This window comes from Anser cygnoides, chromosome Z (genome assembly GCF_040182565.1).
Source record: "Anser cygnoides isolate HZ-2024a breed goose chromosome Z, Taihu_goose_T2T_genome, whole genome shotgun sequence".
In the NCBI taxonomy this organism is placed as follows: domain Eukaryota; kingdom Metazoa; phylum Chordata; class Aves; order Anseriformes; family Anatidae; genus Anser; species Anser cygnoides.
Genome location: NC_089912.1, coordinates 84,492,044 through 84,510,382, shown reverse-complemented (window position 1 = coordinate 84,510,382; position 18,339 = coordinate 84,492,044). Strand labels below are relative to the sequence as shown.

Here is an 18,339-nt window from a genome sequence, read left to right as displayed (position 1 = left end):
CTTATGTGCTTCTGGGAAAAGAAACAAATATTTTCTGCTGAGGATGATAAGCACTATCACAAGTACAAAGCACTGTTACCAGGGCAGTAAGCAGCTATCCCAACACATATGTATTGACAGTAACATTAGCAATCTCCAATTTAGCAGCACTCTCATTCACTCCAACTCTGTTGAAACTCAGCTTCAGTGACAAGACCAGAAGTGAGATGCAGATATCAGCAACCAAGGGGAAAAAAAGCTCAAACACATGCAAGTGTCTTTTGCCAATTTTTTAAAGTCCTTTTTTTTTTTTAAAACTTAATCCAACAAATCTATCATATAAATCTTCCATTATGCCGTAAGACCACACGTGTTTTTGCCAGCATACTTTCCTGATTACCTATAGGTAAGCAGCTCAATATCAAAACCAAACTAAGATTTCCAAAATAGGTATTATCTTAGCTGGGATGAGTATACTAAGAAAAATCCTCACACATAGTTAGAAAGACAGAGCTCCAGCTGAAAGATCACAACCACTTCCATTCACATATTTCCTCAAAAAAATAATCTGGCCATGTGAATGAAGGTTGCTAGTGACCCTTTGAAACCAGTGGTACTGCCACCTTATTCTATAAAGGGTTTCATAATGAACACGAAGGTTTTTCATAGAAGATGTATGCTATCCATCTTTCTCGTTAAGTAGGTCTTCAAGCCCCATGAAGTAGATGTCCCTATAAGTATCGTTCTAACTCTTCTGGGGGAGGACTCTGAAGCTGCACAAGTAAACCATGTAAAGCTACTCTAAAGCAGCACTGTACACTCATAGACCCTAAATACAAGAAATTGAAGAGATTTTCTAGCGTTATACAGCATTTTTAGAGTTGCCAAAGCACAATGGTCTCAACGACCACACAAACCCTCAGTGTAAGTACATCCTGGGATGGAAGTTTAGGAGGTCCCGAGATACTTGTTTGAAAGCAAAAACAACCACCCTAGGTAGAAAAAGGAACACTTATATGGGTAGTCTCTGGTCAATCTGAAGTGACTGCTAGGAATAATATGAAGTTTTATGGATTTCATGAAAAGCAGACCTGACTAGCTGAATGAGACATGTTCAGTGTAATGACCTAAAAGGCCAGGATGAACTTGAGAAAAAACAGCTAAAGGGAAAGGCTGTCACAGTGGCTTTAGAAACAGACATTTTAAAAAAATACACATTCTCTTAAACTGAAATGATGATCAGAGAATTAATGTGATTAGAAAAAAAGTTTAGCTCAAAGAGTTGCAATGGGAACAGGTAGAAATGGAAACAGTCTATTTTAAAGCCCTGTGAGAATATACACAAGAAATCTGAAAATGACATGACAAACTGACAACTATCTACAAACAAATGAAGCACTGAGTTCCTCCCATTTTCAAGTGCGTATTGACGCTGTTGGGCTAATTTCACCCATTGCTTATTAGAAGTACCATCTCACTTGTATTCAGTATTGCAAACCACCCAACTTTAAGGACTGCTTCTTCAATGGTAACCTTAATGAAATACATGATACTACAGAATTGTAAACTAAACGATACTACAGAATTGTAAACTATATCTTTCCTGAACTAGCCATTTTCTGTACATATTTTCCTAATAAGCGAAGTCAGGATTAAGGATGTTCAAAAGTCATGAACCTTTTTTGGTGTCTCGACCCATACATAGTGTTTTTAAAAACATAAATAAACAAGCAAACACATACAACCCTAAGCCTTCCAGAAAAAAATCTTGAAGATATTGAACGTACAGAGAGCAGAATCTGCACAAAGGCTTAAAAGCCCAAAGAGGGAGAACAGCGAGGACTAGAGGACTACCAAAGCTTATCTAGATAGGAGACAAAATGTGTTTTAGAATTGAAAAAAGGAACGTGGATTATGTTTTAAATTTGCCTAATAGAGGCTTACTTATTGCTGTATAGTACTATCATTTGTTAAAACGTTGTATGCACATGTATTATACTGCAATGAAGTATTGCTCCTGAGTAGTTACTTCACTGATTAAACAGTGCTGAAAGTCAATTTCACAACTACAGTAGCAGACATACATAAAGTAAAACAGTTTCTTATCTAAGCTATCCAGAAAGCAAAAATGAAGGATGCTAAATGGAAAAAAGGAAGGGCAAGTATCAGAATGAAAAACGTCTTTTCACCAGCAGACATGGAGCAACAGTTCAAATTATGACATTTTCCCCCAAAATTAGTCTAAACTAAAGAAAGTCATTTGTAACATTCAGAGGATGTGGTGGTCCATGACCACGAATTAAATCAGGATGGCAAATATTGGTAAAAGTAACTGTTAGATTATATGCTTTTATCACACAAGACGTTGTATGAAGGACCCCCTAAGTGATCATTAGCTTAAAAAAAAATAAGTTATGCTGAGAAGCAAACCACTTTAAATAAGGTATCTCCTAATTCAAGTAAGGTTCTTTGGAGGTAGAGGAAGTGCTCTACAGCCAATCTACATATCTCATAGGCTTTCACTGTACACTGCAACTGGTTCATCATCATAACAACTGATACTCCTGCAACATCCTCTGGTATTCCACAGGTACAAAACCACACAGTGTCCGTAAGAAATTAAGAATAAAACTGTTTCTTGGTTCAGGAAGTTCTGGAACTGCAAAACTATCCATAGAACTCCATTCCATAAAGGCATATTTCTTCAAAAATTAAATACAAGAATATACTTAAAGCAGTATTTATTCATACCTACTGTAACTATAAACGATACATTGATGCCTAACAAAAAAATTGCATTTTGCCTATAATAAATCATAACACATCTATTGTTTCTAAAAGGCAGAAACAAAATCCTGAGCAGCAGTAACAAATACTGTGTCATCTATCTGGACTTCTGCAAGGTTTTGACACAGTCCCACATGACATCCTGATCTCCAAATTAGAGAAATATGGATTTGAAGGGTGGACCACTCATTACAAAAGGAATTGGCTTGAAGGCCACACACAGAGGGCTGCGGTCAATGGCTGTATGTCCAAGTGGAGGCTGAAGCCGAGTGGTGTCCCTCAGGGGTCTGTCCTGGAACTGGTACTGTTTAGTATCTTTACCAGTGACATAGGCAGTGGGATCAAGTGCACTCTCAGCAAGTTTGCAGGTGACACCAAGCTGAGTGGTGCAGTTGATAAAACAGAAGGAAGGGATGCCATCCAAAGGGACCTGAACAAGCAAAAAAGTCGACCCATGTAAACATAATGAGGTTCAACAAGCCGTAGGGAAAGGTGCTCTACCTGGGCCGGGGCAATCCCAGACAGGAATACAGACTGGGAGAAGAACTCCCTGAGAGCAGCCTTTAGGAGAAGGACTTGGGGGTTCTGGTGGATGAAAAGCTCAACATGAGCCAGCAGTGTGCGCTTGCAGCCCAGAAGGCCAACTACGTCCTGGGCTGCATTAAAAGAAGAGTGGCCAGCAGGTCAAGGGGAGTGATTGTCCCCCTCTGCTCTGCCCTTGTGAGGCTCCACTTGGGAGTGCTGCAGCCAGGTCTGGGGCCCCCAGCACAAGCATGGTGATCTGTTAGAGCAAGCTCAAGGAAGGTCAGCAAGATGTTCAGAGGGCTGGAGCAGCTCTCCTATGAAGAAAGGCTGAGAGAGCTGGGGATGTTCAGCCTGGAGAAGGCTCCAAGGTTACCTTATTGCAGCTTTTCAATACTTTAAGGGGGCTTATAGAAAAGATGGAGAGCAACTTTTTGTTCAGGCAAAGACAGGACAAGAGGAAATTGTTTTAAACTAAAATAGAAGAGATTTAGATTAGATGTTAGGAGGAAATTCTTCACTCAGAGGGTGGTAAGGCCCTGGATCAGGCTGCCCATAGAACCGGTGGATGCCCCATCCCTAGAAGCATTCAAGAACACCTTGGATAAGGCCCTGGGCAACCTGATCTGATAGCAGGTGGCATCCCTGCTATCGGGGGCAGGGGGGTTGGAACTGGATGGTCTTTAAGGTCCCTTCCAACCCAAATCATTCTGTGATTCTATGAAATACAAGACCTATTAAGAAAAAAAAAAAGGAAAAAGCGTCCTTTAAGAGCCCAATTTTTCATTTCAATGTATTTGAAATTTCAAGAAATGCTCTAAGTTTTACCAAGGAGCCCTCAAGAAACAACACTTCTGTTTATGTCATAACCTTATACCCTTTCTTCTGAAAAGCTAGTTTTCACAGTCTTTCAGCCTCTGCCACAGAAAAGAATTTATCACGAATGACTGTTTTAGACATGGTCTACAAACGAAGGGAATGACAAAGATTTATGTTTATCTCTCTGGTAACTAAAAAGTTATCAAAAGACTAAGGTACCAAATGTGACATGAATCCCCTCTGCCTAACTCAGTACCTTCTATTTTAAGATTTACTGAAGCCAAAACAGTCCATTTGCCAGACCTCTACACACCTGCTTTATTCACCAACATAATTCTGATATCCAGGCAAAAAAAAAGTCAGCAACTAATTTTCATAAGGATGAAAATAAACGAGTGGAAAAATTAGAATGTTTTAAATAATCTTAATTGGCTGTGTCAACACTCTCAATTAGTTGAGAAAACTATATTAATTCTCACCTGCTTTCACAAGCTCTATAGAGTCAGTAACTTTCCTAGATCTAATTTCAGAAAAGTCACAATGAGCTATATAACAACACAGTCAATTCTAATCATCTGTTTAGTCCTTCAGTTTTGCTACCATATATTCATGTTTTCAAGTATCTGCAACTGGAGGAACACCAGAACACAGACAGGAACACAAAATACTTTAAAATAGTATTTTAAATAATGAATTCATTTATATATTTTGTGACAGAAGAAAATAAAGTAAAGCAAACCAAGGAATTTGTATTATGAATTTCATTTTTAACATGAAGATTTGCAAATTGTTCACGCAAAAGATCTAAATTGATTACTGCTCAATAAAAAGTAGCTTTATAGATATATGACTTAAAATAACAGATCCCAGAAAACACATTCACTTCCAGACACCAAAACTGCTCTAGATTTCCTTCTATTTGGTCAACACCCCATGTAATTTTGATTCCAACAATAACTCTAAGGTGACACTGTAACACTAGCTTGGCATTTTTAGCTGCTGGTCAGGTATGACAGAATTAACATAGTACTGGTATCTGAAGTATTACTTCAAAAAAAATGTTTTACCACCCATTCCTGCTATTCCATGCAGGGTTAAATGATGGAATGATGGGGCAACTCAAATATTAGACGAGACTTTTTGTCCTTCAAAACAATGTTAAAGGAATCAGGAGCACAGGTGGTGTTCTCCTCCCAGTTGAGAAGCAGGTTCAAGGAAACAAACTAAACAGGCTGGAGCCATACTCAAGGTTTCACCTTCTGTGATATTGGATATACCTTTGTTGATAGCTGATGGGACTTACCTGAGCAACAAGCTGTCTAGACTTACAAGCAGAGCTTTAAACTATATTTAGCAGGGGAAGGGGATGGAGTCCTAAGTGATGGAGAAAGCCAGAAGCTGCTGAAACATCTGGAAGCAACAGCGAAAACACCTGTGAATTGTCTCAAAGGAATTAGGGCATGGTCCTCTAAAAAGGTGATGCTGCTGACAGCCCAGCTAAAGTGTCTCTGTACCAATGCATGCAGTATGGGAAACAAACAGCTGGAAACCACTGTGCAACTAGGAGCTAATCACTATCACCAAAATGTGGCGGGATAAATTGCATGACTGGAGCAATGCAGTCTGAACTGTGAACAAACTGTTTTGTCAACTGTTTAGTCTGAACTCCTGAACAAATTGTTCAGGAGAAACAGGCCAGGAAGGAAGGGCTGAGGGCTTGACCTCTTGGAAAAGAAAAGCATTGATTGCAATCAGCTGTCTGAAAGACAGAGCTTACAAGTAAAAATTACTGACCAGGCCAATAAAGGAAACCTTTTGGCTGGTGTCTACTACAGGCTGCCCCATCAAAGGGAGTCTGTTGACAAGACCTTGTTGCTCCAGCTACAAGAAACATGTTCTCAGGTTCTCATCCTGCTGAGACACATCAGCCACCCAGATATCTACTGTAAAAGCAACACCACAAGCTGTAAGCAATCCAGGAGACTCCTGGAGTGCATTGAAGGTAACTTCCTAATCCAGTTACTAGAGAGGCCAACAAGAGAAGAAGTGCTACTGGACCTGGCGCTCACCAATGAGAATGAACTAAATAGGTCAAGATTGGAGGCAGTCTGGGCTGGAGCGATCACGCCCTGGTTGAGTTTGAGATCTTGAAGGACATGGGCCCAGCAAAGAGCAAAGTCAGGACCCTTGATTTTGAAGAGCATTCAGTTGTTTAAAGAATTAGTGGATGAGATCCCCTGCGAAACTGACCTTAGGAATAAAGGAACTGATCAGAGCTGGCAACTGTTTAAAGACACTAAGTTCTTAGAGTGCAAGACGAGAGGTCTCCATCCCCATGTCTAAGAAATAAAGCAGAGAAGGCAAGAAGCCAGCATGGTTGAGGAATGATCTAATGGTCAATCTGAAGTGTAATTAGGAAATGCAGAGGCAGCGGAAGCAGGGACATGCGGCCTGGGAGAAATATAGGGATTCTGTCCAGATATACAGAGATGGGATCAGGAAAGCCAAGGCACAGGTAGAGCTGAACCTGGCAAAGGATGCAAAGAATATTAGGGGATTCCACAGGTACATTAACCAGAAGAAGAAAACTAAAGAGACTGTACACCCTATGGTAATCAAGATGGGAGAACTGGTGACAACAGGCATGGAGAAGGCTGACGTACTCAATATTTTTTTTGCCTCATTCTTCACTGGCAATCATTCTTCCCACTTCTCTCAAGTCCCAAAACCTCAAGGCAGAGAGTGGGAGGAGCAAACTCCCTCTCACTGTAGGTGAAGAGTGTGTTCAAAAATATCTGATGAAACTAAGCAGGTACAAGTCTATGGAGCCCAAGGAGACGCATTCCTGAGCCCTGAGAGAACTAGTGGAGGAAGCTGCCAGGCCACTCTCCATCACATCTGAAAAGTCCTGGAAGTCAGGCCAAGTCCCTAGTGACTGGGAAATGGGAAACATCACTCCCATTTTTTTTTTAAAAGGGTAGGAAGAAAGACCTGGGAAACTACAGTCCAGTGAGCCTCACCTCCATGCCTGGGATGATCATGGAACAGATCCTCCTGGAAGCAATGTCAAGGCACACGCAAGACAAGGTGGTGATCTGAGACAGCCAGCATGGCTTCACCAAGGGCAAATAGTGCCTGACCATTCTGGTGGCCTTCTGTGATGCAATAACTACATCAGCAGACAAAGGATAAGCAACTGATGTCATTCACCTGGACTTCTTTAAGGCCTTTGACACGGTACCATAAACACACTTGTCTCTAAATACAAAAGATACGTATATGAAGTTCGTACTCTTCAGTGGATTAAAAAATGGCTTGATGGCTATAGCCAGTGAGTTGTGGTCAACGGTTCAATGTCCAGGTGGAGACCAGTAACAAGTGGCGTCTCTCAGTGGCCCATATTGGGACTGATACTGTTTAACATCCTTAGCAATGACAGACTTCTGGACTGAGTGCACACTCAGCAAATTTACAGATTACACCAAGCTGAGCAGTGCAGCTTACACAGCAGAAAGAAGGGATGGCATCCAGAGGGACATGGTCAGGACTAAGAAGTCCAAGCAAAGCCAAGTACAAGGTCCTGCACACAGGTCAGGGCATTCCCAGACATCAATACTAGACTAAGGGAAGAAAGGATTAAGAGCAGCCCACCAGAGAAGGACCTGGGGGTACTGCTGGATGAAAAACTGGATATGAGCCAGCAGTGTGTGCTTGCAGCCCAGAAGGCCAACTGCATCCTGGGCTGCATCAACAGAGGGGTGGCCAGCAGGTGGAGGGAGGGGATTGTGCCCCTCTGCTCTGCCCTTGTGAGGACCCACCTGGAGTGCTGCATCCAGGTCTGGAGCCCCCGGCACAGGAAGGATGTGGAGCTGTTAGAGTGGGTCCAGAGGAGGGCCATGACAATTATGAGAGGGCTGGTGCACCTCTCCTATGAAAGCAGGCTGAGAGAGCTGGAGCAGTCCAGGCTGGAGAAGAGAAGGTTCCAGGGAAACCTCACTGCGGCATTTCAATACTTAAAGGGGGCTTATGGAATAGATGGAGAATGCCGTTCTACTCAGGCAGATAGTGACAGGACAAGGGGGAAGAGTTTTAAACTAAAAGAGAGGTGGCTAGCACGTGGAAGGAGGGGATTGTCCCCCCTCTACTCTGCTCTCAGAAGACCCCACCCGGAGTACTCTGTTCAGCTCTTAGTCCCCCTGCAGAAGAAAGGCATAGACCTGCTAGAGCGGCTCCAGAAAAGGGTCACAGAAGTTATCAGAGATCTGGAGCACCTCTCCTATAAAGAGGGGCTGAGAGAGCTGGTGTTAGTTAGCCTAGAAAAGAGACAGCTCCAGGGATACCTTATTGAAGTCTTTCAATACTTAAAGTGCGCTCACAAGAAGGATGGAGGGAGACTTTATACAAAGCTGAGTAATGATACGATGAGGGGTAATGTTTTTAGATTTAGATTAGATCTGAGGAAGAAGTTCTTCACTCAGAGGGTGGTGAGGCACTAGCACAGGCTGCCCAGAGAAGCTGTGGATGCCCCCTCCCTGGAGGTGTTCAAGGCCAGGCTGGATGGGACCTTGGCCAACCTGATCTAGTGGGAGGTGTCCCTGCCCAGGGCAGGGGGTTAGAACTGGGTGATCCAGGTGTGGGTCCCTTCCAACCCAAACCATTCCATGGTTCTGTGATTCTAAGAAGAAGTAAGACTTAGTGCATCAACAATAGTCCAATCTTTCTGACTGAATTCAGGTAAACTAAGTGTTAAATTCAAGTCTGAAACAGAGTGTTTGAGGCTACCACTCTGGAGGGTTTCCCTCTGGCACAAATATTTACAGAGATCTGTGTGAACTCAACTAGTTCAATATGTTCAGCTTTCCAGTCTATTCTTAAGGTACAGGGCACTTGCCAAGCAATTAGCTCTACAGCTTTTTGCTCAGTTTCTCTGCCCTTCCAACTTTTCCAGCAACCTTTGCTTTACATGACTTCTCCTTCACATACACAGATGCAGGTAAAATGAATCACATGCTTATCACTGCACACTTACAAATAAATTCATGTCTTGGCTCACAATAATCTTAAAATTTTCTTACTGCTAATAATACTAACAACAAGAAAAAGAATCAAGTAATAACAATAAGTTTAACACAGCATTCATGTTCTGAGTTAATACAATACAGCATGTTGTTCATTTTGGATTTTTTTTTCAGCTTTTGCAGTATTATGAGCTGGTAGCTTCTTTTCCAGAAAATTTTTAGGAGGTCACATAAGTTTGGAAGTTCACTTCCATGGCCCACAGACACCAGATGATAGGAAGAAGCCACACAGCAAATTATAGGATGGAGAAGGAAACAATAATATTATGCTGCACTTAAATAACCATTCAAGCAGCTTCAGAAGGTAACGTTGGCAGACATTCAGGTAGTGAGAGCAAATGACACACACCATTTTTAAGACTTACACGAACACAGATTAGCTCAAAAAAAATAAAATCAACTTCTGTGTCCTTATAAGGAATGTTGTTATATTTAGCATACCTTCACAAAAAAAAGAAAAAGAAATTATGGCCTGATTTTGGCTTAATAAATGTATATAAATGTTCATTTAATTAACAAATTTTCTTCACAGTCATTTTGTGAATAGCTCCAGAAGGTAAAACAAGATTATTGAATCTTAATTAAAAATAAAAATCCAAATGAATTGCAGCAGCATAATCAATACAAATTACATTATTTAAATTAAGCACAATTTAATTAAAGGCGTTCACATTGAATTTATTCTCTTTGGATTCAGAGCTTTCCAATTCAAACCATTTTGTAACAATTTTATATGCAGCACAGCAGTTGATAAAATTTCACATTGTTCTAAATTAGCCATTACATGCTAGACACATTACCTTTATGAAACTAAATACAGATTCTGTTGCACGTTGGAGTTTAATAATTAAGACAGAAAAAGAAAAATCCACGTCAGTCTCTATGCTGATCCTGTCACTATGTTATTACTGCCCATTTGATGATTATGGTGCCACATGAAGCTACAGTTCTACTAAAATTATCACCTCTCTCCTCTTGCAAGACAGGTACTTGGTCATTACATGGCACAAGAGCTGTCTCACAGAAAACATCCATCTGCCAACCAAAAAAATATCTAGCATTTCCTGTAAATGTTGCAAAGCCAAAAACTACAGGATACCCACTGGCAGTCACGATTAAGATTAAAATCCTGTCTGAAATGAAATAAACTATTGCTTACTTTTTAGAGATGTTGAATTATACTAGCTGTCAATAGGACCTGGAAGTGCTCAACACCTTCCAAAGCCAAAAGAAAAAGTATGTTTGATTAGCTGTAGAAGCTTGTCAGAATATATTTATGTCAAAGTGGCTTAAAAAAAATCATTCTTGCTCTACAAAGTTAGCACTAAATTTATCCAGATAAAAAATGTTTCAAGAACAGATTTTTCTGGTATTTATTTCCATATTTTACCTTGCACCAAGACAAGAAAAATCAAGAGTGCGCTATTTTGAAAGTTTTCATCTACAAAAACCCTCTGAATAAAGTTTGATTGTCCTACAAATAAATTCAAGACCTTGTAGTTTTGAATACCACATTCAATAACCACAATGTGTACAAGTCAGCTCTTTTAAGAAGTCTGCCAGATTACATCTGCAAGATAAAGCAACTAATAAACAACAAAAAAGTTTGTCAACAGCACAAAAGGAAAGATGTGAATGCCTTTCTGAATTACTGCAGGCAACTTTCTGCCAAAGCCACAAAAGGATCATGGAAGATTTCATTCTCTTCCAGGCAAAAGACCTAATGAGCTACATATTCAAATATTCATAATACAAAAGACTACAATACATTTTTGAAGTAAGTTACTCAGTAGGTGCCCCGATGGACATGGAAGCATTTTCCCCACAGGCAAGTATTTATGTTATGCACAAGACCTGCATGAACTTCTTTATTCAGAGAAAAAAATGTGAAAATTTAAGAAAGGCCTAAAAATACAATCTTAATACTCTATGGAATACTGTGCTAAGATGGTAAGCCAAGATAAAGAAGGCCTACATCTTTCCATTAATAAAAAGAAAATGCTCCAGATATTCTAATAAATACCAACATTTTAAGAAATGCCTGAAATGCATGGTTGGGGTGTTTCTGATACATTGGTGAGAGTGAGAAACAAACATTAAAGTGATTTGATTTAAATATATATATATGCATATGCTAGGCAATGTGTTACCTGATTACAAGTTTGGACATCTGTCCCCCTCCTGTGACACGTTGCATACTGCTATATTTCACTGGCCAAAAGATCTCTAGCACATAGTAATAGAGATCATAAAACATTTCTTAGATTCCTCCTCTTGATGATCAGGCCATCGGAAAGTGATAAATGGGCTTCCATCTTTTTATTCTTACAGACACAGTTTTTGTTAGAGGTGAGAGCACAGGCAAAAATTTGGCAAAGCAAACCATCTGCCTGTTCTGCTAACACTGCAAACACTATAAACAAAGAAGCTTTGCTGAAAGCCTCTAAGTTACATATTGTAAAGCACCTCTTTATTCAGATTTACTGATAAACGCCAACTGACTACTTCAAAAGCAAGAAAAATAAATACACAATAATCTAAATACAGTAATTGCCAAAAAGAATCCAGTGCCCTAAATGTTCTCTGTAACAAGATGTTTTGAATGTTTAGAATTTAGAGATCGTGAACAGAAACTGCTTTCAAAACACTATCAAGGCTTCCTTTTAATAGTCATCTATGACTATTTTACATATGTGTATGAATCATCGTTACATTAACATAACACATTTCATTTTTATTCAACAGATGATAGAGAACAGCTTGATAACAATTATGAATAAGCCAATGTTTAATGATTTTTAAAAGAAAGAATTAAATTAGAATGCTCTTGAAGCAATTTATAACCTTCACGTAATGACAAGTAAGCCACATGCAATTTCTAACAGCTATTGAAAAGAGCATGCATTATGGAAAGAAAAGCCCTGTATATACAGAATACCTGTGCTCAGATACCCTAGCTCATAGCTACAAGTATCAAGCCTGCAGGATTGTATAGGCTACAGGCAAACTGGCTTGTCCAGAATTACCAGCTTTGCCCAGAACTTGTAAAATGTCAAGAACACTTTGTACAAATAACTGTAAAAGAACACTCCTCTAGCTTCCTGAGACTGGAGATTACCATAGAAATGGCACTTTTCAATTTCAGAAGGCAGAACATGAAAAAGAGCAACAACTCTAGAAAAATTCAGAGCAGCACAAATCTTAAATAGACATATAAAGGAGATCAAATAGACTGAATCTGTCCATTATAACTTTTGTGTGATTGCATCAATGCTCTTGAAAGAAAACAGGGTTATGGTACACCAAACAGAAAATAACTTCCAGAAAGTCAACAAATTGGAAATTAAAAAATAAAGAATTTGATCTATTTCCAGTCACAGATGCCTACAGATTGCACACATTTTCTGAGCCCATATACACTTCACAGTTTTGGGGCTGTCCCCCTGCAGCCCATGGGTCCCACACGGAGCAGATCTCCACGCTGCAGCCCGTGGAGGAGCCCCCGGTGGAGCAGGTGGATGTGGCCTGGAGGAGGCTGCGGCCCATGGAGAGCCCCCGCAGGAGCAGGCCCCGGGCCGGAGCTGCAGCCCGTGGAGAGGAGCCCACGCAGGAGCAGGGGTCTGGGGGGAGCTGCCACCCACATGTGCTGGAGCAGTTTGCTCCTGGGGGATGGACCCTGTGGTACAGAGCCATGTGGGAGCAGTTCTTGGAGAGCTGCTGCCTGTGGGCAGCCCCCACAGACTTAGTTCGGGAAGGACAGAATCCTTTCTTCAGTGAGGGAAGAAAGTGGAGATGAAGGATCAGCAGAGACAAAACGTTAGGGACTGACCACAGCCCACATTTGCCATTCCTCTGTGCTACTCAGAGGGAGGATGTAGAAGAGGATTGATAGAGAGAAGGAGTTTTTAGTTTGTTTTTATTCTCACTACTCCAGTCTATTAGTAATTGGCAATAAATTATATTAATCTCCCTATGCTGAGTCTGTTTTGCTCATAATGGTAATTGGTGAGTGATCTCCTTGTCTTTATCTTAAGCTATGAGCTTTTTTCACCTTACTTTTCTCCCTCTGTTCTGTTGAGGAGGGGGAATGAGACATCCGTGTGGTGGAGCTTAGCTACCTACAGGCGTTAAAAACCACATCATGACAAAAGTATTTCAGTAATTCCACCACCTTCAACCACCTTACTCTGTAATCACAGACACAATAAGTAGCCATATGATGTGCAGAGTCAGGTATCTGTGTTTCTTTGACAGTCTTTCTTGAAGATTTTCTTGTAATGGCTGGAGTTTGCTTTAGTAAAGTAAACAGTATTCTCATGCTGGTAGAGGAAAGAAATATGTACAAATATAGTAACACCTAGAGCTACTACCCCTTATTCTTTTGTCCACCTTGTCTAACTGGAAATACTCCTCCTCATAAAGCTAGCAAACTCTAGCACATTATTTCTTTGTCCTTATTATCTCTTTGCAATCATATTGTCATGCTAGAGGGAATTAAGAGATGAAGCAAGAATAGAAGTAAAACTTGCTTTAATTAAACGTGCTAAGGCAGCACTCCTTCCAGCTTCTAAATACATGGAATTTTTTCAGGACAACTTTGACAAAACAGGAAGCTAAGCTACATCTAATTAGGTACCTCACCTAAACACAAAAAAAAGGAACGTAACTATGAAAACCTTTTCTCTTTTCTAAGGTTTCCACTTTCAGGGTTCAAATACACATTTTAGATTTTATTTAAATAAAATTATCTGTAAAGACTTATAGACTAAACGTGTTAGGTCTAGACTCTGAGGTCCCAGTGTTCACTTAACATCAACAATATCAGCTATGACAATTGTTTTTGTTATATCGTAATCTTAATGCCACCATTAAAACTCCTTTAAAAAATTCCTTGGTTCAAATGTTTCACTCACACACACATCTACAGTATGTACAGTATGTACAGTATGTACAGTATGAAACCATCAAGGTTACTGATTTACAATAAAGTATCAAAATTATTTTGAACTTCAAACACATTTGCCAAGGGTTTACCTTACAGTCCATTTCAAAGACGTTCAAGAGACATACAAGTTGCCACCTATCTGGATTTTTTTTCCTCATATCTTATGTAATCTTAGATTTCAAGATAGATTCTTTATGTCCTGATTAACAAATTAATACACTGATACACTCACTAAGACATGTATATCAACATCCACCAACATAAAGGAAAAATGATGTACAGAAGGAGATTTTGTGGGTTTTCTTGACTGTAAAATTCCCCTTCTTGAAGAAATTTTTGAAGTCTTTCTCTAATCCATCCTAATACATTACAAATTGCTCCCACAGTGCTCATTATAATGCATCAAAATATTAAGACTTCTGTCATACACTGATTTCTCTTAATAGTTTGAAAAAACTACAAACACAGCATTTACTGTTCTGTACTAAGATATACAGAAGAAGTAACTGAACTAACTCAGGTGGAATAGTTTGGAAAATCCAGAAATAAGCACAATGACACCAATTTTTTGTTTATTTTTCATTCCAACATTTGCCGAATATTTCAAATTAGAGCAGTCCCTTGACTGCTTCCTAGACACAAATACCATTCTAGCTCTCTGAAACAATCCTCGTTGTATTCATGTGGACACATATTTGCAAAACAAACTTCAGGTGAAGAATTCTCCCTCAGGATCCAAAGCATATGAGATGTTGAATTGCAAAGGTAAGATCAAATGATTTGTTAAAATCTATGCATGCAGTGCTCATTGACCAGAGGAGATTAACAAATATATGAGACTATACTAAATACAGAGAACAAACTTAAAATAGACTCTTAACTGAAGTTATTTGGTGACAGTATAAACTAGCAACAGAAAGGAGTAACTTACCTCACTCAAAATGCATGCAAGGTCTTGTATTGAATCATACAGAAGTGAACTTAATATAAAAATACTAATACATCTTTTTCTTTAATGTCAATATTGTAACCAAGTTAGGAGGTGACTATTTATACATCCTGTGAGAAATATGACATGTTCAAGGTGATTGATTCTAATTTTTCTCCCATCAGCTTGAAAGTTGTAAAGGCTTCGGGCAGAAAGACAAACCTTAGAAACTGAACACAACCACACAAGCACTGAGGTCTTAATTCAACATTTGTCTGTAGAACATTTCAGCAAATTATTTCAAGACGTATTTTAATAGCCTTCTTTCTGTAAAGTATAGTAGCATGTTCTACTGTGGATTTTATCTAAAACTAAACCGGTAAAAGTTATACAATTCATTTATGATCCTATTGTAGACTTGTAAATCTTAAGACTTTTTTTTTTTTTAAACTTGCTGCATATAAACAAGTTGTAGTCACTCCAGGAGCCAGCACAGTGGGGACACTGAACCTGCAGCTGAGAGGTCTTATGTTCAACTCCTGTTTCACGTATCTGCTAGGCTATATAAGCTCATTTGTACTAAAAATAGCATATACACTTTATTTGCTCTGCTGTAGTTACCTCAAGATTGGGGTATATCACTCATTCTTCTTCAATCATACAAGTCACTGCTGAGACTTAGTCAAGGATTTTGAGTTCTGTGCTTATATTTACAGTGTTTTCTTTCAAATGTTGGAAATGAAGAAAACAGGACTGTTGCAAATCTGCAATACTGCTAGTCAACCTTTCTTCATTTTTACATGAACTTCCATAGACTCTTGTAAGAAGAAATAAAATTGCAAGTACATGCTTCACAATACGTTTGGTGTGAACCTTCTCACACAGCATCTAATCTAACCTGTGATATCCTCTAACTCAAGTCTCAAAACCTTTCATTATCCTTTGTATCACAGACAATTCGTATCGTGTCTTTGACTTCTCTGAACTGTTAAATGTCACTGTAGAGTGGGACTAATACCAACTGCAGGAGGATTCATCTCCTGTCTGCCGTCACAGTAGAAGGTAAATAGGTTAACTGAGGGAAAGCAATCTTCATACAATGCTTTTTCTCTACATACAGAAACATGAGGGGAAAAAAAAGACATCCAAGCTGCCAGGCAATATGTGGCAGGATATTGGTAGGATATAAAATAAATGGTACAAGAATGCAGTTAATTTTTAGCACAACTTCTGCTTAGACAAAAGGTATAAATAAAAGAATACACTGACAGATGGCTCACTTCAATTGCCTGTGCATCCACTGCCACTTGAACCACTTCCCAGCATCTGTGACACCTTCCTGAGCCCTAAGTACCACACAGAGCTCATGGAATACCAGTACTCTTCCAGCTTGACAGAGAAAGTAAAATATCTTGTTTATCTCAAATGGTCTTAGACACCTGTATTTCAGCAACTGACTCAAGCCCAGAGAGCCTATTTTGTGAGCCTCTAGTTCTTAGCTGAAATTCTGCCTTCTGGAAAAACCTGAAATGAAACTCTTTACAGGTTGACATTAATCTATGGAAAAGAAAGTACCTAGTAACAATGGTTTTTCTCAGTAAATCAAAGATAATTATAATCTGCATTCTGTTGAAAAGTAAGGAAAGACAAACTGCATTGATTTACTCAAAGCTTCATACAAATGATATACTGAAAGGCAAGTTTATTGCAAATTATTGACTTTTTCAGGAAAAAAAATCATTTTGTTCATTGGTGAGAGCTGCTATAAAACAAAAACTTCTAAACAACTTGGGGGGTGGAATCCACTAAGTATGGCAGATTGGTACATACATTACTTTGAAAAATGGAACTTCTACAATATCACAGAAAAAACGAACAAAAATTAGATCTCATCATTCCTACTCACGCACCTGACAACATATATTCTAACATTTAAGATTATATTTTAAGAAATTCTTCTCTCTTTATTTCTTATTCAAAATTGCATTAAAAATCTGGTATTTCCCTTAATAGTTCAGGGATTTTGATAGCACCATTGATTTAATTTCAATTTAGTAAATTAGAACAACCTGCATAAGAGTCCTGTACCAAAAACATGCATGCATACATAACCTTAGTCACACATGCTGTAGCAACACACACAAAAATTTGGCCACGTACAGATGGTAAAGATTCAGCAGAAATGTACAGTGAACTTCCAAACCACACAAGACACTACTTAGATGATAATGCTTCTTGCACATAGTGTAGCACTGTAGTCATGAAAAGTCTCAGAATATGAATTCGCTATTACTTGCTCTAGCGAAATGGGAAGATTCAGAAAGCTACAGAACATTATTCTCTGTTAAGCTCATGGGTGAAAATATTATTATTATTATACAGAAATATGAGTTGATGGCATCTGCACCTTCAAAGACAACAACTGTAAATAATTCAGATTGTACCAGGTAGACAAAGATACTTCACAGCATGCACTCTGTATCATTTGCATATATACAAAGTTAAAAAGCTGAATTGTACACACACTCACACTACAGAAGTCTTTTAAAACTACCTTTAGTAACATAATACTTCAACTGTTACAGTTCTAAACTCAACATGTCACAGTACTAGAAAACTGGAAGTGAGCAAAACTGGAAGTGTGCAAGTATTGCCCATGGTCCCCATCACAGTAATAGACCTCAGGCCACAAGAACCAGGTTTTAGAGTGGGGCATTTTTATAGGTGATGTCCTCAGGAAATACCAAGTTTGTGAAAGAAAGAATCAAACTGGGGAAGTAGAAGACGGCCGAAAGATGGGCCAAAATAGAAGATAGTCAAGATTAAAAATAAAAAATAAAAAAAACTAAAATAAAGCAAAATAGAAAAAACATTCCATGACAACCATAAAGCTGAAAGTATGCTCATGACACTATGATTACAAAGTAAAAGAAAAAACTACAGAATGCACGGGAAGTGGCATGCTAACATCATGAGCAGAAATGGGAAGTATGAAAGCATGTCTGGCTCCTGAATCCTTGCAATATTTCATTAGCAGCCAAGTCAATATAAGGAGGCTAATTATGATTTCTAGTAAGTAAAAGCATTTAACTTTTACATCTTGAATGATGTTGATACCATTGCAAACGAATGTATCAACATGTATGCTAAAAAAGTTACCTTGACATGAGAACATAATTCAAACTAGTAAAATGAACTGATGAAATAATCATTCATGAGCTCACATGTAGCTACTTCTGACATTCAGTACTAACACATGCTTGCAGGAGTAGCAAGATTCT

General features: G+C 39.0%; 1 protein-coding gene across 10 annotated transcripts in view; it reads right to left on the bottom strand.

Annotated features, from left to right (window-relative positions):
* Positions 1-18,339, bottom strand: part of KDM4C (lysine demethylase 4C) — a 286,752-nt gene that overhangs the window by 191,431 nt on the left and 76,982 nt on the right. The window lies entirely within an intron of this gene.